This window comes from Lycorma delicatula, chromosome 2, assembly GCF_047948215.1.
Source record: "Lycorma delicatula isolate Av1 chromosome 2, ASM4794821v1, whole genome shotgun sequence".
Taxonomy (NCBI): Eukaryota; Metazoa; Arthropoda; class Insecta; order Hemiptera; family Fulgoridae; genus Lycorma; species Lycorma delicatula.
Window position 1 is genome coordinate 186,258,482 of NC_134456.1, and position 27,734 is coordinate 186,286,215.

The 27,734-nt window shown below is 29.2% G+C and overlaps 1 protein-coding gene across 2 annotated transcripts in view; it reads right to left on the reverse strand.

Moving 5' to 3' along the window:
• Positions 1-15,010: 15,010 nt before the first annotated feature.
• Maf1 (repressor of RNA polymerase III transcription Maf1) overlaps positions 15,011-27,734 on the reverse strand; it is a 49,928-nt gene continuing 37,204 nt past the window's right edge. Inside the window, exon 7 of one of the 2 annotated variants that reach the window (XM_075356868.1) lies at positions 15,011-16,402. The gene's annotated coding sequence lies outside the window, so the exon portion shown is untranslated. Of the gene's footprint in view, positions 16,403-22,648; positions 26,966-27,734 lie in introns of those variants that run through there. The other variant, XM_075356869.1, reaches the window with a different exon arrangement.

Genomic DNA, 27,734 nt, shown 5'->3' on the forward strand with positions numbered 1-27,734 from the left:
CGCCTGATGCATGGGCCCCCAAATTTTTAAAAAGCCTTAAACATATTATTTAAAATTGTAATGCTAATATATTAATATTAAAAATGATAGTTATTGCTTTATTTTGCTAAGCATCTTACCTTCAACAATGAAAAATAAAAGTTTAAATATACTAAAGCAAGTAATAGATCAAATCCTTACAAACATACCACCTAAATATATTAAAATCTTATTAGGAGACTTTAGTGCTCAAGTAGGGAAAGAAAAAAGTACAAGGATATAGTGGGAGATTGACCAGTTCTTATTAGGAGACTTCAGTGCTCAAGTAGGGAAAGAAAAAAGTACAAGGATATAGTGGGAGATTGACCAGTACAAAGGAAAACAAGCACAAATGGCAAAAGATTAATAGAAACATGCAGAAGCCACAAACTCTTGATTAAATCAACAAGGTTCAAAAGAAAACTACATAAAAAGAAAACATGGAAACACACAGATGGAGAAAGGAAGACTATCAACTAGATCACGTATGCATGGATAAGTACCAACACAGAGAAATTTATAACATAAAGGTAATGAGAGGATTAGACCTAGGTTCTGACCATTATTTATCCAAAACAAAAATCAAACTAACACCAGCAAAAAGAACAAAAAAAAACTACAAAACCCAAAAGAAAATATAATCAAGAAAAAATCCAAAACAACACACAATACACAACACATACAGAAACAATGAAAATAAATAATAAAATAGAAGAACTAACAAAAAAACTAAAAAATATAGTGGCAGAACTAGCCCAACCTAATAAAAGGAAGAAGCACCAATGATGGAACAACTGCTGCGACTTAGCAATGTAGGCTAGACATACAGCGTGGATATAGTTTCAAAATATTAAAACAGAAGAAAACCACACAAAACTAAAACAACAATGAAAACAAACACAAAAAGCATTAAGAGCAGCTAAAAGAAAATTTCACAATGAACAATTAAATCAAATAGAATATGACTTCACGAAAAATAACTCGAGACAATATTACAAAATGTTTAAAAATGAAATCAAAACTTATAAAATTAAACCAACACTAATGTTAAAAAACAAAGACGTAATAATAGCAGATAATGATAAAGAAAACGCGGACATAATGGCCAAAAGTTTCAAAAAGCTGCTGAATTGCAAAAACCCGACCATCCTATTATATATCCACACAAACACAGTAATAAAAACCACAACAGAAAATATACAAACACCAACAAAAGAAGCATTAAACAGTGCAACTAAACAACCAAAAAACAACAAAGCAAGCAGTGAAGACCAACTAACTGCAGAATTATGGAAAAAAGTGGGAGAAAATGTGATAATAAGTCTACAAGGAGCGATCCAAAAAATATGGGAAAATAAAGAAATCCCAGAAAAATGGACAATAGCAATAATATGCCCAATCCAAAAAAGGAGAAAAAACAAGCCCAGATAATTACAGAGGCATATTCTTATTAGATTACACGTATAAAGTATTATCTTAGAATAATGAATAATAGAATAAAAGACCAACTAGAAAATGAATTAGGGGAATACCAAGGAGGATTTAGACCTGGAAGAAGCTGCCCGGAACAGATACTAAACCTAAAACTCATAATCGATTATTACAAATCAAGAGACAAACATTGTGTTGTGTAGACCAACTGATGGATTTGGATTTTGAACAGGCTTGTTTGCATGAGTGAAATAAGGACTACTTCATTGGAGTATTCGTGTACATAGTAGATCTGAAAAGTTCCCGAACTAAATTTCTGTAGTCAATAAAAGTGGCACTGTCTCTCAGACAACCAAGGAATTATGTAGTACTATGTCATCCTTTATATCCTTTATAGATTTTAAAAAGGCATATGACTGCATACATAGGGAATCCCTATTAAAAATACTAAGGAACTTTGGTCTGCATCCAAAACTAATCAAAATGATCAGCCTAACTTTAAAAAACACAATGTCAAAGATTATTCTAAGAGAGCACAACTTTCGGCGGTTCAGTATTTCTGTTATAATTATACGTACGCGTCTTTAGCAATGTTTAGCTCTTCTGCTGTGGCCCGAACAGTAAGATGAGATTGTTCGAGCAGGAGCGCGCACACTTTCACAACGTTTTCGTCGTGAACGGCCTCCCGCTTCGTCGTCGTCATCCAACGACTCTCTACAATTTTTAAACCGCTTCCACCACTTGTATGTTGTAATATGAGAGGTGGCTTCATTACCGAATGCTTGCTGTATCATAGAATAAGTTTCAACGAAAGATTTTTGAAGTCGAACACAAAATTTTATCGCGCTTCTCTGTTCCATGTAGCGAGCTCGCACAAGGTCATATGAACACAATGTACGCGGCCGAATATAACTCAAGACTGGAGTGACGAAATGTTTTGAAATTTTTTACACAGACTCCTCAGACATAGTACTACATAATTCCTTGGTTGTCTGAGAGACAGTGCCACTTTTATTGACTACAGAAATTTAGTTCGGGAACTTTTCAGATCTACTGTGTACACGAATACTCCAATGAAGTAGTCCTTATTTCACTCATGCAAACAAGCCTGCTCAAAATCCAAATCCATCAGTTGATGGTCTACACAACACAATCAGTGCATGTGTAAAAGAACTCAAATCAGATAATCCAGTCAAGAGCTGTGAGAATGATTTGTCAATCCCACAAAAATACTTGGAAAAGCATTTGGTCATAAAACATTTAGAAGAGAAATACCTTGAGAAAACTGTCACCAGTTATTATCAATAATAGCCATTATAGGACACTGAAGATTACCTAAATCAGTTAAAAATCTAAGACATGGCATTATCCTTGCAGAAGGTGGGAATGGTGCAAGCTATTATCAGCATTTGTAAATCATGGGGGCTAGACCAGGATATTGCTAACCATAGAAGATGATAGTTTTCATTAGAGATATCATTTTACATAATGACCTCTTTAAGCTTTCTAATGAAAAAAATATTTAGTGTATTGAAGCTGAAGTATGTGATAAGTAACCATGAAACAAATGAAAAGAAAAGTTAACTTCTATAAAGAAATGTTCATGTTCACTATACTATTCTCACATAACAGAGCATACAAATTTGGTAATAGGGCATACAACAAATAAAGAGATACAATGATCACATTAAAGAGGTGGGGTGTGAATGGCAGTAATGAAGAGGCAAAAGTTTCCAGTTCATTTACACTGGAAAACTTTGTTTCAAGCACTGTTCTTAATAAAACTTTATTTACTGCAGTTTCAGTAAGTAACGGTAACAATAAGAGTAAGTACTGTAGTACTCTGCCATGCATTTTCTAAATGTGGATGATTTTGCAATCTAAAAGTCATATGCTTATTGGTAACTACAAACATTTTTTCTTTGAAGCTGAAAAAATGGAATTTTAATTAAAAAATTCCACTTTTTCATTAAAAGCATGTATAAAGAAAATTTTGTTTAAATTTTCTGTTTCTAAAACTGAAAATTTTATATGCTTACACTTATGATTAATACCAGATTTATTCAATAAAAATTTCACTGTTGCACTATGCAAAATGTTTGGCTGTATATTGATTAATGTATGATGTGGTTTAATATGATAAACAAACAAGAATTCAAAATCTGATATTTGAAAAGTTTGGATAATCTGCAAGTGGTTAGCAGTAGTAATTAGGGTGCAAATCATCCGATTATAAATTTTATACAACCCTAGGTACAATCTAGACTGGATTACTGTTCATTGGTTTCCTCCTCTATTTCATGAATAGATATTAGCATCTTTATTCCATCCAAAACTACAATTTTTCACTTTTGGCAGACACATTCCAATCTAGCTCAGTAGTATTTAAGATTTAGGGGAAATTGGCAAACTTAGGGACTAGGTAATATGACCCCTGAAGTATGCAATATAAAGACACTTCAGCACTCTGTATGAAATTTCAGAACATGTAGACTTAATAAATGAGTGTTTTCTGGATTAAGTCTCTAAGTACCTGGTACATTCAATGTACAGAAGCAACAGCGTGGGTACTCTTCCAACATTTCATTGTAGCTAATTAACTGTAAGAAAGCCAATCTTATCTTTATAATGTGACATTTTAATGCAAAGTCATAACAAAGTGTTATAATTTTGTAAATAGCAATTTTTCTACTTTGCATAAAAGAGAACTCTTGTAAAAAGGTTGTACAGATTGTTTGTAGACTATGTTCTCTGTATCATACTTCTTTATTAAATTTGTATTTTTTATCACTGCAGCAACAACCAACAGAGGATATATATATATATTCATATTTTATGTATATAAATATATATTTTTATATATATTTTATGAATTTATTTTTATTTTAATAAATTATACTATACAAAATAGATTAGAAAGTAAAATGGATTAGCTCATTCCTAAAACTTATCTTGGCCAGGGGGTATCAAAAGATTTCGATTAAATGACCTTCATTTATCCAGGATTGAGCATAATTTTTAAATTTCTTATAAATTCTTCAGTTTGTAAAATCTGCAAGCATTCAATTCTTTCTCTTCCTCTTCTTGTTTTTCCCTTGATGATCTAACATCAGTAGACATTTTTTTAAATTAAAAATTATATGGTCAACTGGGGATATTTTTTATTTATCATCATTACTAATTATTGGACTATTATAGTTATTACTATATTAAAAATTAAAAAAAACGTTATCTATTCTCTTTAAAAAAAATAAATAAATAAAACAGACTTCAAAAGATACACTAGAAGGTAAAAAAATAACACAATTCCTATTTTCATCACATTTTGATTATTTTGAAATCCCATGGGGAAATTAAGCTCCACAATTAGTGGAGAGCGAAGGGGTGATAGACAGCCCTCTGCGGAGCCATCGTTCATTCGCGTTTGTGCGGATGGGCGATGTTGATGAAGCTTGAGGACTCTTTGACCCCCGAGCTCAAAGGCTTTCGCGAGGTTGAGCCATGCTTAATTGCTGATCCGAACATGGGTGGGGAGAAGCAGTGAACTAGGAGTTTTAGAAGTTTTAGGGTGAGGGCACACATACTCTAAATAACATCTAGCCGAACCCGTGCGAGTCCGTCCGACACTCTCCTATTTGTGGGGGGTACGTAAATTGTATTTCTCTGTAACACCGATAATATATATATATATATATATATATATATTACAATAATAATGAAACAATGTAAATTAAATTAGAAGATATTACGATAAATAATGTTGTAGATATGATTGTTGCGATCCCTGGATGTATGAAGTTTGTTGTGTATGAATATTTTTTGAAAAGTTTATATTTTATTCACGGCGCCGGAGGACCAAAGTTGGTGATTCTTGAATGATGTGTTTTGAAACTGCCCGCAGTTCTGGTAGATTAGAAAATGTAAAATTCTTGAAAATGTTGATTATGACACGTATATCCGCGGTCGGAGGACCAAAAAAAAGATGTATGTTGAAAATTGGCACTGATTCTTTTAATAATTTAAGTCTTGAGTTCTTGTTAACATAAATATTTTATTGTGATTGAAGTATTAATTATATATACGAAGTCTGCAAATAAAGTAATGAGACTAGTTTTTTTTTGGCAGCCGAAATTGAAAAGGGCGTATGGAGATGACGCTCTGTCACGAGCCCAACTTTTTAGGTAGTTTAAAGTATTTTCAGATGGCCAGGAATCAGTTGCAGACGACTATCTTCAGCGGGAGAAGTCGATCTCCTAGCGGACGACGAACGCAATCTTGACCGACTTGCTCTCACAGTAGGGCTGGGAATTACCACCGCCGCTAGTTTATCACTCTTCGTATACAAATGTACTACAGTATTTCGCAATAGAGCGGTACTACAGTATTGCAGTGCCTCCAGGCAACACGAATACTGGAAATGGAGACTTAGATAAGACTCGTCTGATTGACTTTAGGAATATCGCGACCGACTCTCGGTCACCTCCGGAGAAGCTATAATATATTCTGAATTAACTTCTCTGAATCGACTCAGCATCATCCGCCATGAGAGGCGAAACTTCACATACATCACCAGGCTTATACCTTGAATTGCGGGACTTATAGTCATCGTTTCTCACAATACGAACGAGATCACGAAACAAGCATATGTCGCCAGTCTCATCAGCTAAATCCTTTACTTGTCTGACCTTAATAAGCAACTCCCGCCACTTCCGCGGCAGTGTCCAGCAACGCCAAATCCGTCAGATCTCCATCAAGGACATCAACTTACGTCAGACACCTTAATTGGCTCTGTTTGAGCTGCCTGCGTAATAACATTCAGTGGCGGGGAGTATTCAGTCAGGAGTTTCAAACCATTGAACACAGCAGTCAATTTCTTCTCATATTGAAATATATGTTTGCTCAACCCCGTGTCTAAATTTTGACTTAGCAGCCAAGCCTAACCGATTCGTCAATTCTTTCAGCCCCTCTACTGGAGCCTTTTGTTCTTCAGAAGACTGCACTGTGGCGTTCCCAAAGCTCCGTACGAGATTTGATAGGATATATCGTTCATGGCGACGTTTTTCACTTTTAACAGCAACCAGTGAACTCCAGAACGGTTTTAAATGACACCACAGTGTTTTACTCTCAATTCCTCATATTATGAAACCCCACAAGGGAGGGTACGGAATTCCAAAAAAGGGAGGACGGGTTTTTTTGGGCTCGGGGTACGGAAAATGTATCTGTCTAAAAATAGTGGCGAAAAAATTTTGGGGGTCCAAAAATTTTTATCCCCTAAAATATTTAGGGGATGCAAAAATGTATCCCCAAAAAAGGGATCAAAAAATTTGGGGGGCAGGTAGTAGGAAGAATCCCAGTTCGGATAGAACCGGGTGTGTTTGGGTTTGGGATGAATAGCAAAGGAGATACAAAGAAAGTGTTCCCCTTATAAAACTAACACTTAGAAGTTCACTCACCAGTATAAATTGTTGAAAATTTTCTAACTACTTGTTTATGTATTGGAGAATGACGTTACTGTCCTGTAGAACCATGTCAATTCAACTTTGAATATTTCACTATAATACTATAGTGTTATACATGGGTTTATATGGAAAAATAAATTGCAAAACGAAAAATCAAAATAACAGCATAATTCGTAATCCAAATCTCATAAAACTTGTCCACTGTCCTCATCTCAAAAAATCACACTACTTTTCCAATCAAAAATTCGTAAAAGACCAGCTCAAAAACGCTAAAGAACACAGAGCAATAAATACACACAACCTCTTGGTTTGAGCATCAACTCTCCAATATCATTTAACTATTTCACATTATCAATAATTTACATTAATTTAATACTACTTTGGAAATGGAGAATTAATTAAACAAAGACATTTAGTAAATGTCTCAATAACTAGGATTGGAACATTTACTCATAATTATGATCCTAAACAAGGTGATATTGCCACCTTATGAATTAAGTTAAGAAATCTTCTTAATTTGCAAGACAAATATAACACCATTCAATCAGAACTTGAATTGGAATACGATGATGAGGTGTTTTATCGTATACATGTCAAAGAAGATTTGTGTACTATAGAATCCAAATTAAAAAAATTTATAGATAATAGCTAAAAAAAAATCTGATTGTTTAATTGATGCAATTGTTCAATTGCATCAATTAAACAAACACAATTACAGCCAATTAATATACCTGATTTTAGAGATAATGTGTAAGAGTGGCATCACTGTTTTAATATATTTATTGATTTAGTTTATAAAAGAGATGACTTGACTAATATTCAAAAATTACACTACTTACATTCTTCTTTGAAGGATGAAGCTTTAGCTATCATTAAAAATTAACCATTGACAAATGAAAATTATACTACAGCATTAGAATTGTTAAAAACACGATTTGACAGCAAATATATAATTGCGTATCATAATGCTGAGCACATTAAGATCAGATTCTATAAAAAAAAGAATCCGTAAATAATTTATTAATTAAATTTCATCATATGTGAATTCGCTTGAAGCAATGATTTTTCTTTAATCAAAATTAGACTACAATACTACAAGATTACGGAAGGAAAGGTTGTCAAATCAAAGATTTCCCACTTTTAAAGATTTTATAGAACTTCTAAATTCTATATGACAACTTTTAGAAAATATTAATACATTCACATCAAACAAGCAATTGAACACAAATAACGAAACCAAAGAACGTCATAAAAATACAACCAATGTTTTAATTAAATCCTAATAAGCGAAACAAAAGACATAAAGTTAGTTATTATACAAAATCCAATTTTAATCAATGTTCATTAGGTAATTCAAACCATTACATATTTCAAGGCAAGGAATTTTTTAATTTGTTCATTGATCGTAAAACTTTTTTGGCAAATAATAATTGTTGTTTTAATTGTTTATGTAAGGGCCATTCTATTAATCAATGTTATACAAAATTTCTGTGTAAGATTTGTGGAAAGAAACACAATACACTCATTCATGTGGACAAAATTAATCATTCTGAGGTAGATGACAATAATCCTGAAAATATAACTTATTTTTCATTTAAAAATCAATCAATTGAAAATATAATTCTGTCAACAGCTGTATGTAATACTAATGACATATATGGTAATTGTCATTCATGTAGAATCTTAGATTCTGGTAGCCAGGCAAATTTTTGCACATATAAATTTGCCTGAAAATTAGGTCTTAACTTAATAAATCTGATCTAACCATTTCAGGCATAAATAACTCATTTTCTCAATCTAAATACAATGTAATACTTAAATTACATTCTTGATATAAGACATTTTTATTCAAGGTGAAATGTGCTGTTTTACCCGATAGCCTTCTGTCAACTACATTTAACACCTCTAATCTTAATCTTCCTCATAATATATTTTTAGCAGATCCCAAATTCAATATAGCAAATAATATTGATTTACTGATTGGAGCTCAATTCTACTTCATTCTTATTTTTCCTGGGAAATTCATTCATAGTTTCAGATATACTATTTTACAGGAAATTAAATTAGGATATATAATTAGTGGTTTTCTCCTAATAAAATTAAAGGCAGCAATAATGTTGCATCTTTTCTTGTATGGAATAATCATAAAAATCTATCTAACATACTTGAAACATTTTGGAAAGTTGAAGAAATTAATACTCATGCTTCAGGAAATGAAACCTTGACATGTGAAAAACTTTTCAAAACAATACTACTTGAAACAGTCAGATTAAATTTGTTGTGTCATTACCACGCAAAGATAATACCATTCAACTAGGCGATTCCATCGTCAATGCTAAAAATAGATTTTTATCTTTGGAAAGAAAGCTAAGCAACAATTCCAACCTTAAAAAGGACTATTCCACTTTCATACAGGAATATTTATATTTAGGTCATATGTCACTACTCAAACCCGATGATTTATTAATTAACAAATCAAATATGTGTTATTTACCTCATCATCTAGTATTTAAACCATCAAGTTTAACTATTAAAATTCTAGTTGTCTTTGACCGTTCAGCAAAAACCACTAATGGTTTATCCCTCAACGATACTTTTAGTTGGACCTGTAGTTCAACAAGATCTAATTTTCATATTGCTTGTATTCAGAATCCATAATTATGTCATTACTTCAGACACAGCAAAAATGTATCGTCAGATATTAGTTAAATGTAGCAATTCCAACTTACAATGCATTACTTCCATTCCTTCAAATCAAAAACAAAACTTATGTACTTTAGAAGTTCTATGGAATAATTCCTCAGATAAGCTACTTTTCCAAACTTTTCATGCCATTGATTCTAAAACCACACTAAAAGAAATATTCTATCCATCATAGAAGGTGTATTTAATCCTTTAGGACTCATTGGTCATAAATAAACTTCTTATGCAGTCATTATGGCAACTTAAAATTAATTGGGATGAAACATTACCCAATACGTTACTAACACAACGGCTCAGTTTATACAACCGGCTGCATTTAATTAAATCCATTAAAATAAATCATTCATCAAACTCAATATTGATAGTAGAATTAATCTATTCAAATACACAGATTCCAATGCTTCCATAAAGGGCTATAGCTGCTGTATTTACGTAGAACTGTATACACTAATAATACAATTTCCTCTAATTTATTTTGTTCCTAGTCAAAATTGGCAACCTTAAAACAAATTACACTTCCAAGACTTGAACTTAGTGGTGGTTTACTACTTAGTCATTAATTATTTAAGGTAATTAATTCCTTAAACATACAGTTTGATGAAATCCATTTAGACAGATTCTATGATAGTATTACATTGGATTCATGGGCAACCATCTAATTGGAAAGTATTTGTCAGCAGTAGAATTATTACCACAAATGCTAACTGGCATTATGTCATATCCTCTGATAATCCCGCAAGAGATTGTTCTCCAAGTAAATTAATTGACATGGTCCTCCTCATTGGCTATCATGAACTTCTTTCCATTGGCCAAAAGATATTAATATTACCTTTAATAACTGTAATAAGTGCTGACAGTCTAATAGAAAAATGCAAACATATTAACATCATTTGTATCTATTACTGTATTCAATTACAGAGAATGATTTTCATCACTGCATACTTCAATTTGCACTTTTCATTTTTGTTTCAAATTTATTCATAATGCCAAATCAAGACAATCAGAGAGAATTTCTAGTCCTTTAACTACTCAGGAACTAAACCACATTCTTACCTTTTTTATTCAATTATCACAACACATTCATTTTAGTGACAAATTAAATAATCTTAAAAACAAATCAAACTATATCTAAACAAAGAAAATTTATATCTTTGATCCATTTCTGGATAATTCAGGTTTAGTACATGTAGATGGCATACTGCAACACCCTCTATTACATTAGGAAATGAAACATCCTACTGTTTTACATCCAATGCTAACACCACGAAACTAATCATTGATGCTGAACAAATGCGACTCTTGCATGCTGGTGTTCAACTTATTCATCATTCATTATGACAAAAATATTAGATAATAAATGGCAAGAGAGTTATTTCCTCTATCATTCATAAATGTATGACATGCTTTCAACATATTGAAAAAACCCAAGTACAACAACTTGGTCAACTACCACCCTCCAGAGTAATTCCTTCCTGACCATTTTCTACTTCTGCAGTAGACTACGGAGGTCCAATTATGATTCACCATGACGAGCAGAGGTCTAAAACATTAAGTAAAGCATATATAGCACTTTTTATATGTCTCACAACTAAACTATTCATTCAGAATTAGTTAGTTTCTGATCTGAATTCACAGTTGTTCATTTATCAGCAATGCCATTTATTGCAAGAGTATTTTCCATCATGTAATCTTTGTGTTGGGGACTTAGTTACCAGTGAAAATTCTCCACCCATGCACTGGACACGGAATTTTCACCCAGATTTATCCAGGCTCAGACAATCTTGGAAGAGTTGTTGATTTGTAAACAACTAATGTCTATTATGGAAAACTATTCATAAATTATGCTTGTTACCAAGCACATTTTAATTAATTTGAATAATATATTTTTTTTGTGTAATATTTTTATCATTTAAATATTTCATACATTTGTTTCATTTGATTATAGTTTTATAAAATGTCTACGAACATGATTACAAATTACATATTGTATTAGTTTGATTATGTAAAACGCAAATTTCTCACTTGTATTATTACTTTGTCTATGTTATTCTTGTCATTGTTCATAGATACAACTAAACTTATTTTTATTTTTTCAAACAATTCATTACAAATTGTACTTTTTATTTAACTCATTTACAATTGTAAACAAAAATCATGATTCATGTCATCATTCATAATAATTTAATTCATGTATCATATGATTTTTGGTGGGCAGGATGTTAAGACTCAGGGTTATTTAAATGACTTATTTCATTTTTAAATATTCTTATAAATGTTCACTTTTTTGTTGTTCCTGTTTAAATGTTGAACTTTAATTTTTATTTAATATAGGACTTTTAAATTTAAACATCTTTGGCTGCAGGCGGATTCACTCAGCTCTTTACACTTCTGTCGGCTCCTGACGATTCAGCGGCTCTTTACACTTCACTCGGCTCATTTTGGATGCACTCGGCTCCTGATGAAACAGCAGCTCCACCAACAGTATATAAGCAAGCTCTTCACAACATTAGCTCCAGTTTTATGCCAGCCCAATTCCAGTTTTACAATTCATTCATTTCACTTACAGAAATATTTACAATTGCAATGAAACAGTTCCAATTCAAACAATTAATTTTATAAATATAAATAATATTTCAATCACAATAAAATATTTATAACAAGAACTCAAGACTTAAATTATTAAAAGAATCAGTGTCAATTTTCCACAATGGGTTCCAGAACTGTAGTTTTTGAGAAAATAGTTGTAAAACCCTAAAAAAATGAGTTGAAAAGCATGTTTTTTTATGTTCAGTATAAATTTATTTTATTAAATTGCCTACAACCAAACAAAACATTAAAACAAAGTGTGAACTAAATTTAATTCTGAGAAAATTACTTTAATTAAAGAAATTTATTTTATCTATTGAGATAACTGAAAGATTCAGTTGAGGTCTCAATTCATAGAAAGACACATCAAGTTTGTCACTCAACATTGTCGTCATCTGCAATGTGTTGAACCATGGTTAGTTTGTATGGCTTCAAGTGCAATTTTTTACATAATCTGTGCCAAACAGTTGTTTGCAAAATGCCAGTCTCGCATGACACACATAGAGTTGATTTTTCAGACTATGTGTAAAGCTTTCTCCAAATTGTACGTTCCACAGCAGCTTCAGGGATACATGGATGACCTGGTGATTTTGTTTGTTTAACAGAACAACCTGTCTCAATGAAGGTATGTTGCCAAGAGTAAAGTGTATGCCTACTAGGAGGCTCCCTACCGTAATCTCTATGAAAATTACGCTGAACTGCAAATCGTAAAACCAAAACACACAGTGAGCACATTTTGCACTAGTAAATGTATCCATTTTTTACAACATTGGTGGCCGAATTCAGTACTAATGAACTACATGAGTCAAAATTTGATGTGTTTTACTATGAAATGAAACCTTAACCAAATCTGTAAGATATCTAAATAAATTTCTATATGCTTTTAAAGTTGTGAAGTCCTTTTTGAATCACCTGGTATTATTAGCTGCTCAAATTGTCAATCTTCAGTATCCGTGTTATAATTTAGGGATACAGCTTCTACAATATCCTTGGGCAGCAAAGATATGATTTTGTATTAATTTTCATTGTCAGATCTTTAAGAGTATATTATTAATGCCTTCATGTGTCCCCTTACAAAGAAATCTAAAGGATCAAAATTAGAGTATTCGGCTGACCATACATATGGCCCACCTTAATCAATCAACCTATTTGGAAATGTTTCATTTAAACGCTGAGTTACATAGCAATTAAATGAGTTTGTGCTCCGTTTTGCTGGAAGTATATATGTGCTATCACAGAAACTAAGAGCTGAGGAAGCTCATTTTGTAGAAAATTTAGGTAAGCATCCCCCAAGAGTTTGGTCATGAGGGTTCAATCATAACATTTCCTATTACAATGCATTACATTTTTACTGAAAAAAAACAGAAAATTTGATTTAAAGGTTGCATGATGATTGGCATCATTCCAAATATGATTGCTGCTTGTATTTTTAATACTATTGGTGTAAATATTGCTTTGTAAATGAAGAGTATTTACATGGCAATTGCAATATTTTTAAATAACTATTGGTAGTAATTGATTCTCTGATAGTAATCATGTCCTTCCAGATATTGTATAAGCTAAAGATGGCATCGATTAAGCTTCATAACATAATGTTCACAATCATGTTCCAGCATGCAGAATTTGCAAATATGCAGACAACCTTCATTTACTTGTTGATGTCTTTAATTAATTTATAATTAAAAAAAAAACTCCGAAGAGACAGAGAGATTTGTAAAAGCACTCAATGTAGATTAAAAAAAAAAAAAAGTAGTATGTGGAAAATTTATTTAAATAAATTAATATATTCTGATGCTACGTTGCAATTTGTGTTACTTTTACACAAACAAGGTCTGTTCAGAAAATAATCAAACATTTTTAATTATGGATCAATTTTTTGATGATTGAACTTTTGTCTCAGTGTTATAGCTGTAAATCCGGCTTTCATCTCCTGTTATAATTATTTGCATGAATGTTTCATCGTCATAGGCTTGTTTAAGAACTTGCCGACAAACATCCACTCAATGTTCTTTCTGCTGGTTGGTCATCAAAGAAGGAACAAACCTTGCTGCTCAATGCATGTTCAATTTTTCAGTCAAAATATCATGGCATGATCCAATTGAGATGCTAACCTCTTCTGCAATTTCTTTGATAGTCAATCAGCAATTTGCTCGCACCAGATCGTTTATTTTCTGAATGTGGGTGTCATCGGTTAAAGTCAAGGCCTTCCTGGTCTTCAGTTGACTAACATCCACTTTTAAATTGTGAAGACCATTCGTAACATTGCGTATGACCCAGAGCATCATCTCTATAAGCTTGTTTCAAGAGTTGAAACATTTCTGTGAAAGTTTTGCACAGTTTCACGCAAGATTTTTTGTTGTATTGTTGCTCATGAAAATCGCACATTACAATAATTGCTGTTAACATGTAGCACTCAAATAACAATAACACAAAAACTAAATGAGATATCAACAATCTAAGAACATGAGGTTACAGAGGAGGTTATGCAGAACATAATGCCGCCAACTGCACATCACTAAATAATCTCCATTGGAAATGGAAAAATGTTTTGTTATTTTCTAAAAAGACCTCATATATATTTTGTTTTCCTTTATTCACAGAACTAAGTAATACTCATTTAAATGTGATATTCAAACTGAACCTTCCTCATGAGTTACATGTTTTGTGTACAGTAAGGTCCAAGTGTAACACAATGAAGCAACAAACTTCAAACATGTGTAAAATTGAAGCACAGACAAGGCTATACAAAATATAATAGAATAAATAAGTAATATAAAACTTAAATTATATTTACTGATAACTAGTAATCAAACTACTGTTAAAAAAATAATATTTATTTCTAATATGATTACATAAAAATGAAAATCACATATATCTACACACCTATTTTTATTAATAATTATTAAATAAATGTTATCTATATTTATAATAGAATAAGTTTATGCAGTATTTAAGTTAACATTTTAAACTTTGACATACAGAAAAAAGTTCTTACAAACTACTTTACTAAATAAAAGTGAAATATATATTACATGTACTTTTCAGCTTAGTATGATGTGAAACAATACTTTTAAAATATTAGTAAGATAACTAAATGCTATTCCTATATTGTAATATGTAATTATTATTCATTAAAAAGTGCATTATGGTAATTTTTAATTATATTTAAAATTGCACATATATACTCTATTTTACAGATAATTAATTTTAATTTTGCTTAATTGTAAACAATTTATAAAAAGACAAACACAAAATAAATTTATAATATATTTACCATTATATTTCATAGCAAATATATAAAACACAAAAAGTTAATCAAGATGTTTAGGTTTGTAACTTTAAAACAAATAATTAATAATCTTGTGCAATTTCCAATCATAAGTACTGAAAGTATTTATGAAATAAATAAAAATAACAAAATAAAAAATGGACTTTCTACTTTAATAAAATCACTAGACAAATTTGAGTTAACTTTTAACCACCTCAATTTCTTAAGGAATGAAAATACCTGTAATGTAATACATGTAGATCATAGTATAATTTACTTGCTTTTTATAAAATACATTTATTCTTCAGTATGTCTAAATCTTTAAAACAAAATTATACAGCCATTTTCATTTTTTCACATGCAATTAGAATCATAGAATCCAAATCAGAATTTTGTACGAGTAGTACTTACATTAGTAAAATATACTTTCAAAAAAAACTTTGCAGAAATAATTTTTATTCTACATCACAGTTGCACTGTCATTAATCAATTCCTGCAACCACTAATTCTAAAAAAATAGGATTCTATTTACACATTCTACGGTAATTATAATTTTAAATAAGAAAAATTAAAGTGTAAGTAAATTTCTGGATTTTTAGAATGCTTTTTTCCAGAGGCTATACCTAAAACAAATCTCAAATTCATTTTTCTCTTTACACACACACACACACACACACACACACACACACATATATATATATATATATATATATATATATATATATATATATATGAATCTAAAATGGATAAAAACTTAACAGCTTCCTAAACCTATAAATAATCTTGTAGTATAGTGATTTCATATTTGAAGACACATTTTAATATTAGTGTTTGAAAAGAATGTTCCTTGGGAACTTACAATTATTTAATGGACTCTAAAAACTTTAACAAGACTAGAACATCAGGATTGATTCTTTTTAGCAGCAATTTTTCTTTCCTGAAAACAAAATGCTATACAATAAACATTTTTTTTTGTTTATTGTTAATTTGTAAAATAACTTCTAAAAATACATATTCCCAGGATCTTAATCAAAGGCATTTCTACTAACTATAAAGAAAAAAGTCAGCTACGCCATCTAGAGTACCTGATTGAACAACTAAAGCTAACGCAAGAATTTAATAAGCAAACATTTTTTTAACCACTTTTAACTTCCTTTCCCATGGAGTACTGAAATTTGGGTTGCATGACCAATTTTGTTATTATAATGCAATGCGGTATACGAGTTACGATTTTTCACTTGTCCTTTTATCACAAATGTAAACCTAACAAAATATCTACAGGTTCAAATTTTCAGAGAGGACATATTGATTGAAAATTAATTACTACAATTTTGCACCAGATAGCCTACTTGGTGGCCTCTCTCTCTCTCTACATATATATATTTATATATTGAAACATTAAATAATAATATTTTATTTGAGTTTAATAAATAAAATAATAAACATAAATGCTGTTCGATAAATTTTACATTTTTATTCCTTTCATAATTAAATGACTTGGAACAAGTTTTATTTACTACTTTAATAATTAATTTCAGGTACAATTAACTACTAAAACAATTTCCAAGTCAAGGTTAAACAATTTTATAGAAAATTAATATTTCTACTTAAACAGAAAAAAATAAAGTAAACACTTTGTCAATGTTTATGCTAAAATATACTATCTTCTTTCAAATAAACAAATAAAATAAAAGTACTTATGTTTCAATAGTAGAATATATAAAACTACATACAGTGACAGTTTTTTAAGCCTAAATTAAAAGTAAAATAAAATCTAAACAAGTAAATTTTATAACTGATTATTCTTCTTAAGACATATTGCAAGTATCAAGTGAAAATTCAGTCTTTACTAATTAGTATACATACTGTTTACTGATTCGCAGAAAAATTAATTAAGAAGCTGATTAGTAAATTCAGTACTTAAATAAATGTTCAGCTAAAACAAAAATAATTAATTTTACTTATTTAAACCAATAAAAAGAATATGGTGAGATAATTATTGGTATATTCATTAGTAAATTGCATATTAAACCTAACTTATTCATAACTAGTCATTTGAATAATGCAATCCACATCACAGCATCATAGCAACATTCATTGTTAATTTTTGTTTTTTCATTTTATTCACACATTCTGGTAAATTTACATGTATGTGAATGGAAATATGTTATAGTAACAAAAGTTAAAAAGTAGCAATTTAATTCAGTAAATAATTACAAGAAAAATTAAATACATTTAATCAACCAATGGAAGTATACCTTTATTAAGCTAGTTTATAAGTTTATAAATAATAAGGTTGTAAATAAAAAAATTAAATTCTGTTACACCCTCTCTGAATAAATTTGGTTTCAGAAGTTGGACTATTATGAAGTTTTTATGTACTAGAATCATGTGTACTTCTATAAATCTACTTCAGTATTAATAGATGTATCTTCAAAAACATAAATAAATAATAAATTATAATTTTACATATTTGGCTGGCTTCCTTTGTCCATTTTTTCCTGGCATGTATCTGAACACTGATGTCATCTTGCACCGTTTCCATCATAAGAACAATATTTCAAAGAAAATATTTAAAAGACTATTCTGCATTTGATGTACTTAAAATAACATGCTATTGAATGATCTGAGATCAACAAATGTGAAATCTAGCTGTAATTCTGACAATCCAATGTCAGACTCTTCTGAATCTGAATATCAGCATTCTTAAGTAGGAAACAATTTTGCTTTTTTTAATAATGTTTAGAGATGTATTTATATCAGATTGTTCCAGGAAGGTAATATACTTATATTTTCTCCAGTAACAACAAAATAACTGCACTGATCTTCATGAAATAAGTATCAAACATTTCTCTGTATTGAATGAAAGTCACCGAGTAAATGACAACTTGAAACTATGGAGGCTAGAGATGTATTCATTTATTAACTAAATATCGATTAGTAAAGTTTGTTGTCTGTTTTTCTATTTACTTCATTTTAACATCATTACTGTTAAATAACACAGTGAGCATTAAAATAAAAAAAAGATTCTTTAAGTGTTGCTTATAAGTTATAATAATTATTTATATGATTTATATTTTGTTTAAATATTTATTGTATTTTATATTATGAAAATTTATGAAATAAAAGTTGCAATAATTTAAGTAATAAAACAAAACAAATCATAAAAAAGTTATTTTTAATTCTAAGGAATCTAAAAAATGATAGTAAGCATTACATTTAAAATAAATATTGTACCACTATTAGCATTATTGATAAACAAAGTGTTTTTAATTGAAGTTAACTTACACCACCTTAGAAACAAAATTACAGGGACCCTGAGATTAACATGCATTTATTTACACTCATCACACTCCTGAAAAAAGGATATGAGTAAGCCATTCAAAGTAATTTGCTATTTCAGAAATTCACAAAAACATTCTACTGAAGAAAATTAAAATTTTAATTCTATTGACTTTTTATTGGCTGACTAAGTCAAATCTATTTAAAAATACCATCTTTGTACTCCACAATGTGTCATAATCTTACATTTGTAAAACTGTTGAATGAAATTTTCTGTGGAGACCTCATTATTCATGCATGTACATTTTTACAATATTTAAAATAGCAAATTATAATTACTAATTCCTGTTATGTTAGAGATTAAATCCATGAAACAATTTTTTAAGAAGTTACTTAATTGTGACTGCTTTTGATTCACCTTATTCGTTTCAAACCAAACCAAAAAAATTTTTCCACTTTGCCTCTTATTTCTTCATTTTGACATCTATCATGTCATTAATAAATACAATAAAGTAGAACACAATTTTACAGCCCACAATTTTGACAATTTCTCAGAATTTCTCCAATCCATATTTAGTCGCATTGTGAAACAGTTTTTACCCTTTTTTTCATTATTCTCTTGTTATTCATTAATTACCTTTGATGATTTGCCAATCTGATGAGATTAAATTATATATACAGTCCACATTCTACATTATATATACAGTCTACATTCCATTCTAGGAAATGTTTGCATACAAATATTGACCTCATTTGGTAATGTTCCTTTACAATACTCAACTGGTTCTATACTTCTAAATCTGAATATTTCAACTTGTTGGAATGAAAAGCTTCTAAAAAAAATTCTCATTCCCAGTTTGTATTAATGATTTGTGTGGTAAATACTTCACATCTAATATAAAATGAACTAAAATTGTTATTAAAGCAACCCCTTAGGGATTAGTTGAATTGATAATAAAATCAATTACAATCTCAAATTAAATTAATTCGAAAATTCATCATATCATTATTATTTTAACATTTAATTAATTTTCATTACATTACAGAATTATTCCCAACATTTCTACAGTACCATCCCTTGTTGAAACACTCTAGTGACTTCAATACATTTTGGTTGCCAATATTTTTCCTTAAGTAAAGTACATTTTTATCCTCACATTAAAAAGGAATTTTATAATCTAACCCTGTATATTTGAATCATTAATATCAAAATTTAATAAACCAAACCAAAATAATAGTGTTTTGGTACCTACTACCAAATAACTAATTTTTGCTATTTTAATGAATAATCCTTCTTCAGTATAATTTGTATACTAAAAAGATATTGTATTTTTTCTGGGTGGAAAGAATGTGTCACATTTCCTCCTTTTCTGTCCTGAATTTTCTAAAAAATCCATGACAGTAAGTCATCTTCAGTGAATTTCCAATATGAGAATGATGCATATGACCCTAAAATTGATTAATTGTTAAATCATAACATTGTTCTGCATAATTAAAAGGTGCACTATACTATGTAGTGGTATTTTTTTGTCTCCTTGTCTTAGACTGTTTCTTAATGAAACTGATTTAATAGCAAACCAACACAATGAATAATAATACAAACGAAAAAATAACTAAATTTACAAAAGATAAAAATATTAACATGAAAAAAAAAATTTTTTATTAAAATTTTATAACGCATTTTACTTTTTTCCCTCTTGCTTATATAATTTTCCATTAATTACATATCTTTTTTAAATGTAATCTTCTACTGCTAACTTTTTAAATAAGTAGGATGATAAAGATGTTTTAAAGTTATTTAGAAGGGAGTACTCTCTATTTAACTTAAATAAAAACTATTTAAATAGAGATCAGTAGTTAGAAAATTAATATAAGTATTCAATAATTAACAATGACTGCATTGAGAATTATAATTTAAAATTCACATAATCAGTTAAAAAAATAGAATCAACCATCCCATGTTTATCATATTTGTACTAGTGAGGAATCATTTCAAAATGTGCAATGTGAAATAGAATGATAGCAGTAGTTCTGATTAATAATTATCATGCTATTTTAAACAATGGTGTTAATTAGAAACAATTTTTTTTATACCTTTAACAAACTTTTATTTGACAGATAAATAACATTAAATTTTGTAAAATATTCAATAAATTGTTAAAAGTAACTGCTGTGAGCAGTGCAGGAAAGGAAGTAATTTATGTCAAATGTGTAATGTCACCTAAAAGTTTAATAGTCTACTAAACATTATAAATTTGTTCTACTGACATCCCTACAAATGATCATGAAGAAAATTTTTAAATGCTCTTTATGCTAAAAATAAAAACCTAAACATCAAGATCCATTACAATTTTTATTTAATCAACTACATTTATAAATTTAATTTTTAATAAAATAACAACAGCCCTTTTTAAAAACTGACACTGAAAAAAGGGATGAAAGAGAATGATGTACACTGGTAAGTGTTCTTGCCTCTGTATTTAATGGTTATTATTAATATATAATAATCCAGTGAAGCAATATGTATAAAAATTAATAAAATCTGAAACATAAATATTGTTTAGGCTGGAAAAAAAAATATATATATATATATATATATTTTACAATTATTATTTCTTATCTTTAAAAAAAAATCTATAATTTTTAATTGGTGGGATGTTACAATAAAATAATAATCATTATTAGTACTCAATAATCAGTATTTATCAATGTGTATGCAAAGATAAACAGACACATACACATATCTAAGGAAAAAAGAAACAATTAAAATCAATTTTATAATTATCATCATGTTTTATATGCTAAAATTTATTCATGGAAAATAATTTTTTTTTTAAACTAAGGTAATAAATTACAGAAAAAATATACCTCATTACTTAATTTTTTATACTGTACATACATATACATAGACAATTATTTGACCTGACTTATTGAGGTAGTTTAAAACTACTGATTTTATTTTGTTTCATTAAGTGATAAATAGTAATCCAAGTTTATTTTAAATCATTCATATATCTTTGAAATAACATTTATTATTATGTACACATTTTACACAGATTTAATTGAAAATAGTCATTGAACTACTAAACGACATATTATGAAATTAAGTTTTTCTGAACATATGTAAAGAATCAATGAAAAAATCCCAGCTGTATTCTAACACATCAATTAATACAATATTCACCAGCAGTCATTTGGTTGTTGTCAAAACAAAGTTAAGATAATACATTAGATGAGCGAATCAACATACATATGTGTACTTTCACACATATATAAGTAATGAGATAAACTTAGAAAAATAAAAAAATAAAAGTCCAATCAGTCTACTCAACCATGCCACTTAACATGATTGCCATAGAGATAAACAACGATCCCTCAATGCCAACCATATGACCCAGTGATGGATCACACAAACATTGCTCAACAGGCTACATGACTGAGAGGCAGATCATATTATTTGTAAAATCTCACAAAATATGTATGATCCCCACTATAATGCTTTTTAGCACATGTATCAATAGGTATGATGTCAGAGAATGACATGATTGCCTTAGCCCGTTCATATCAACTTTGTTAAAAATAAATAATTTTTATGAATTTTTTATATTTTAATATTTTTTTACATTTTTTAGTTTATTTTATTTATCTTAAATAAAAAATATATATAATTAACTAAAATATATTTGGAAATAAAATATTTAAAATATATATATATATATATTTTAAAAAAATATATTTTATTTCTGAATATATTTTAGTTAATTAAGTAGGCTAGTTATTATTTTGAAGAAAAAAAAATTTAGTTCAATATTATGGAAATATAATTATGTAGAGTGTACAATCTAGTATTAAACTATCCTATTTTACAATCTGATATGACTAATGTGTTTATATTTTTGAATATTCATATAGTGTTTGAGTATTGTTTTCTAAAGGTTAATTTATTTGAACACGTTATTTCATAAGATAATACGATTAAATGCATAACAGATAAGTTTGAAATAAATGAAATTTTAAGTGCTAGCAGTAATGATGAGTAAATATATGGATATTACAACAGTGATACAAATCCTGTATATGAACCAGATAATGATGAAAATAGTGAACAATATTTCAGATGAAGAATGTGTAGTCAAACTTGCAATTGAAGGTGACAATTCGGATGTTAATAATATAATAAAAGATGCAGAAATTCCTGTAGAAAATAATGACTTTCCTGTAAACAGCATATGGGATCTGGTAGATGATTTTTATAGTTTATATAAAATACATTATAATCCTGATGATATGGAAATTGAGTAAATAGTGATCTCATTGAGGCATGTATAATTTATATAAAATAGATTATTATTGTGATGATGTAGAGAATGAATAAATAGTAATCTCAAGGAGACAATGCAGTTCTGTGAACCAAATGATTTTTTTTTAACTTTTTGTTACAATGAATTACTAAGTCACTTGGTACCTGAAACAAACTGGTATGCAAATGCCCATAAAGATGAATCTAATATTAAAAAATGTGTTAGAATTAAAAAGTGGTTTGACACAACTGCATCAGAAATGAAAAGTTTCTTGGGAATTGTAATATATATGGGCAATTACATTCTCCCACCATTGGCCACTACTGGAGAACAAAGGGAAAGTTCAAGTCTGTCTTTCCGCAATAAATGTCAAGAAACAGATTTGAGCTGTTATCTTTCATTATGGCAATAACAATAATGCATTGGCTTCATAAAATTCAGGGTTTGGTTGAAAATTTTAAATTAGCAATAATACTGCAAGAATTTATGCACATAGATGAAAGCATGATACCATTTAGAGACAGAATTGTCTTATAACAATATAATAAAAATTAAACTAATTGCTATTAAATCAAAGCTTTCCAATTTTATAAAAATTATTATACAGTCTCATACAAAATATAATCTGGTAAGAGCACAAGAAGTAATAAAGAAACCATTGTTTCTGCTGATGTTGTCAATGTTGTCAACCTTATCTAAATGAAAGTAAAACCATTTTTATGAACTGGTACATAAGCATTACACTTCCAGAAACATTAATTAAAGAAAATACCCATGTTGTGAGAACTCTTAATAGGAAGAAAAATTCAATCCTGAAAGTGTCAACATAAAATTAAAAAAGGTAATACAATTTTATAAAAAAATGGAAATAACATGTTGCCCTTAAATGGAATGATAGGAGGGGTATTTTGATGTTGAGTACTAAGTACGTTGACAACATTTCTGTTTTATTTAACTCTCATTTCATTTGATTTATTTACCTCTATTTCTGTTTTTTTTATTTAGCCTCCAGAACCACTGTAAGGTATTAAATCTGAGGATGATATAAATGAATGTAAATGAAGTGTAATCTGTAGTCTCAGGTTGACCATTCCTGATATCTGGTTAAAAAGGTGGTTGAAATCCAACCCCCAAAGAACACTGGTATCCACAATCTAGTATTCAAATGAAAGTAACTGCCTTCACTAAGATTTCAACTCTTGACTTCAAAATCAGCTGAAGTGTGGTGATGAGTTCACTACTGGACCAACCTGGTGGGTTTGACAACATGACCATGACTGTTACAAAAAAACAACAAAATCAGCTGCAGTTGTTGAGTACAACAAAGGAAAATAATTTTGTGATCTGGCTGAACAAATGGGCATGTACCATTCTGGTTGCTTACACAAAAGGGTCAAGTAGTACCAAAAGGGGGCACTTGACATCATGCTGAACACTGTCGTTAATGCTTGGTCCTTGTATAAAACTGTGACAAACAAACCAACTACCATCACTGACTTAAGGGAAAGTTTAAAAGACAATTTGATGAATCAAGGAACTCTGTCATAGCAGTAGCATCTCCATCTTTGCTTGGACCATCTCACGTGCTCATAAAAGAACACAGCAATGTTGCAAAACTTGCTATAAAAGACTGGTAAAAGAAGCTGGTCATATTCTGGTAGGTTTGAAAACAAAAACAGTGTCATTTAAATGTAAAACAGTAGCCTTTTTCTTAACAGATCTTTTAATTAACCGACTCTTCTTCAAGGGGGTGATTTTTTTGTATATCTGAATATATAAAGACCATAAGATAATTATGTATTATATAAACATGCATAATATTTTACCTGAAACAAAATATGAGTATCTACAATAATAGCACTATGTAATTAATTATGATATGTAGTTTACAAATTCAACCATTTAGATAAAGGAAATTAATCATAAAAAAACAATATTATTTATCCTAAAAAATTAGTCACATCCTGTATGTTTCTGTTAAAACGCTGTATACATTATACCATAACTGTAATAGGAAATCACCATCCTTCGATTAGACATTATGAAGTTTAGTTCAGTTGTGTGTGTTTAGTTTACATATTATCTAAATTGAGACATTTTCTTTGTTTGTTTTGTTGTAGTAATTAAAAATGTACTGTACTATATGAGTTTTTGTGTGGATTTAATTTAAGTCGAATTATGTACGGTGAACTGTGACAAATAAATTGAACATAAAAAGAAAAACATCATTTTTTGGAGAAAAGGCAAGCTTTGAAATGTTTAGAAAAGGGGAAGTCTGTTAACAAAAACTGCCCTCAACTTTGGAGTGGAGGAAACTATAGTGAAGAACTGGAAGAAAAATAAAATGAACATAAAGGCTTTTTGTTCCACTGTATCAAATGAAACGCCTTCTGCTTTATCAGGTCACTGTATGCTGAAGAAACTGAACCTTTTTATTACTTTGGATAATGCTGTATGGTTATGTTTTGCTCTATAATGACATAAAAATATGCCTTTGAGTGGCCCAATAATTAAACAATGAGCTTTAAATTTAGATCAATTGCTTAATGATGACATGAATTTTACTGCTAGCAAGGGATGGTTGGTTTACAATACGGAAATAACAACACAGTGTTCACGTTTTATCAAGTTGTGGAGAAAAGTTACCAGCTGATCAGTCAGCTGCTAATAATTTTTCAAATTGATTAATATTATAACTGATGAAAACTTGGTAGCTGATCAGATTTATAATATAGATGAAACAGGTATAAATTATAGAATACTTCTGCGTAAGACTATCTGCTAGGCAAGCAGAACCAAACACACCAGGTTATAAATTGTCTAAAGACAGAATTACTGTTGCAGTTTGCTCAAATGCTTTGGAATCACATATATTACTGCTTTTCATCATAGGAAAATCTGGAGCTTTTAAAAATATAAATCTATTTCACTACCCGTTTATTACATACACAGAAATATGCTTGGATAGTTTCCTTTTTATTTCAAGACTGGTATGATGTGAATTTGTTCCAAAAGTGAAAACATTTTTTAAATCAAAACATTTTCCAAAAAAGGCCATGTTCTACAAGACAATGCACCTAGCTGTCTATCATGTGACCTCAATCACAATTAAATTAAAGCCACATTCCTGCCAGCAAATGTTACAAGTTTAATACAACTAACAGATTAAGGTGTTATAGCCTCAATGAAAAAACTATAAAAAAAAGGGTTTCTCACTTCAATTTTAGAATGATCTGACAACAGTAATTTTGAATAAAAGGTTTAAAACAAATTAACATCAAGGATATTATTTACATTATAGCAGGCGTATAGAATGATATATCTTGAACCACACTGAAAAAATTTTGGCAAAAAAATTGGTCTTCAGTCGTAGATGATGTTATGCCTAGCACTGCGGAACATAAACTCTTATTTTATGTAAAACATAGTTTTTACAATCAAACTTAATCAGCAAAGTCCAAAAACTCATGATGTATTAATCAATATTGATGTCTTTTGAATTGCACTAATATTCCATTATTTTAACAATATGTTGGGAAATAAAACAAATACTTTACCATATTTCATTTCTTAAATCTACGCATACTTTGTTCTTCAGGATTATTTTTCAAACAATCATCTCTGATAAAAAAATTTTTATAACCAAAAGCTTTTTTATAATTCCTGTTTAATTCTTATTCTTCTGGACAAAAAAATATAAAAAATAAAAATATAACATTTTTACATAAAAAATTCTTTAAAGTATAAACAGTACGTAGATTAAAACCAAGAGTAGATTTATATGGCCAGAACAAATGACTACTGGTGAAATGTACAGTCATTTGAGAAGATAAACCAAATGATTGTTTGCTGTCTGTGAAAATCCATTCACTGAAATTTTTCATGGCAGTCTATGTTTTAAAGAACTAAAAATAAGTCTAAGGAAGATAAAAAAACAAAATAAAAATAACTATTAATTTCAACAAATATGACATCTAAATTATATATATATATATATATAAAACCCAACTATGAGAAAACCCCCTAAGTAAATTTTAATAAAGTTAAGATATACCTACAATGTGTAGAAAAAGTAAATAAGTAAATAGCCACTAATAATAAAACTGACCAACTGATGAACTGCTACATCAGCTGTCCTTGTAAACTGATAACTCAATAAGTCTAATAATAATGGTAGTAAGTCTATGTCATTAATGGCAGTAAATCAATTCACATTAACTGCAAATACTATGCATGTTTTTAATAAAGATTTAAAAATATATATATAAGCAAACACGCAAACACACAAACAGAGAAATTATTGCTGTAAAGTTGACTTGTACTTTATGTACGAGTTGCGTATATACTTTTATATTCAACGCGTTTATACTTGTAATATTCATACTTTTAATTATAAATACATAAAATTATAAATTCCATAATACATCAACTCATTACACTAATGACACTAAGTTTAAACAGCACTCATAATCAATGCATACTTAAAAAATAAGGCAATTGAATTGAAATCTTGCTAAAAATAAAAGTTCTGATCACAATAGTTTATTTTGATAAACACAAAGATAGTAGTTTCATTTACTGAGAAATTTATAGAGGTTCCTATAGAGTTTAAAAATACATTACTATAAAATATAAGTAGATTGTCTTTTACTCCAATTGGAACATTTTTGATATCACATAAATTTA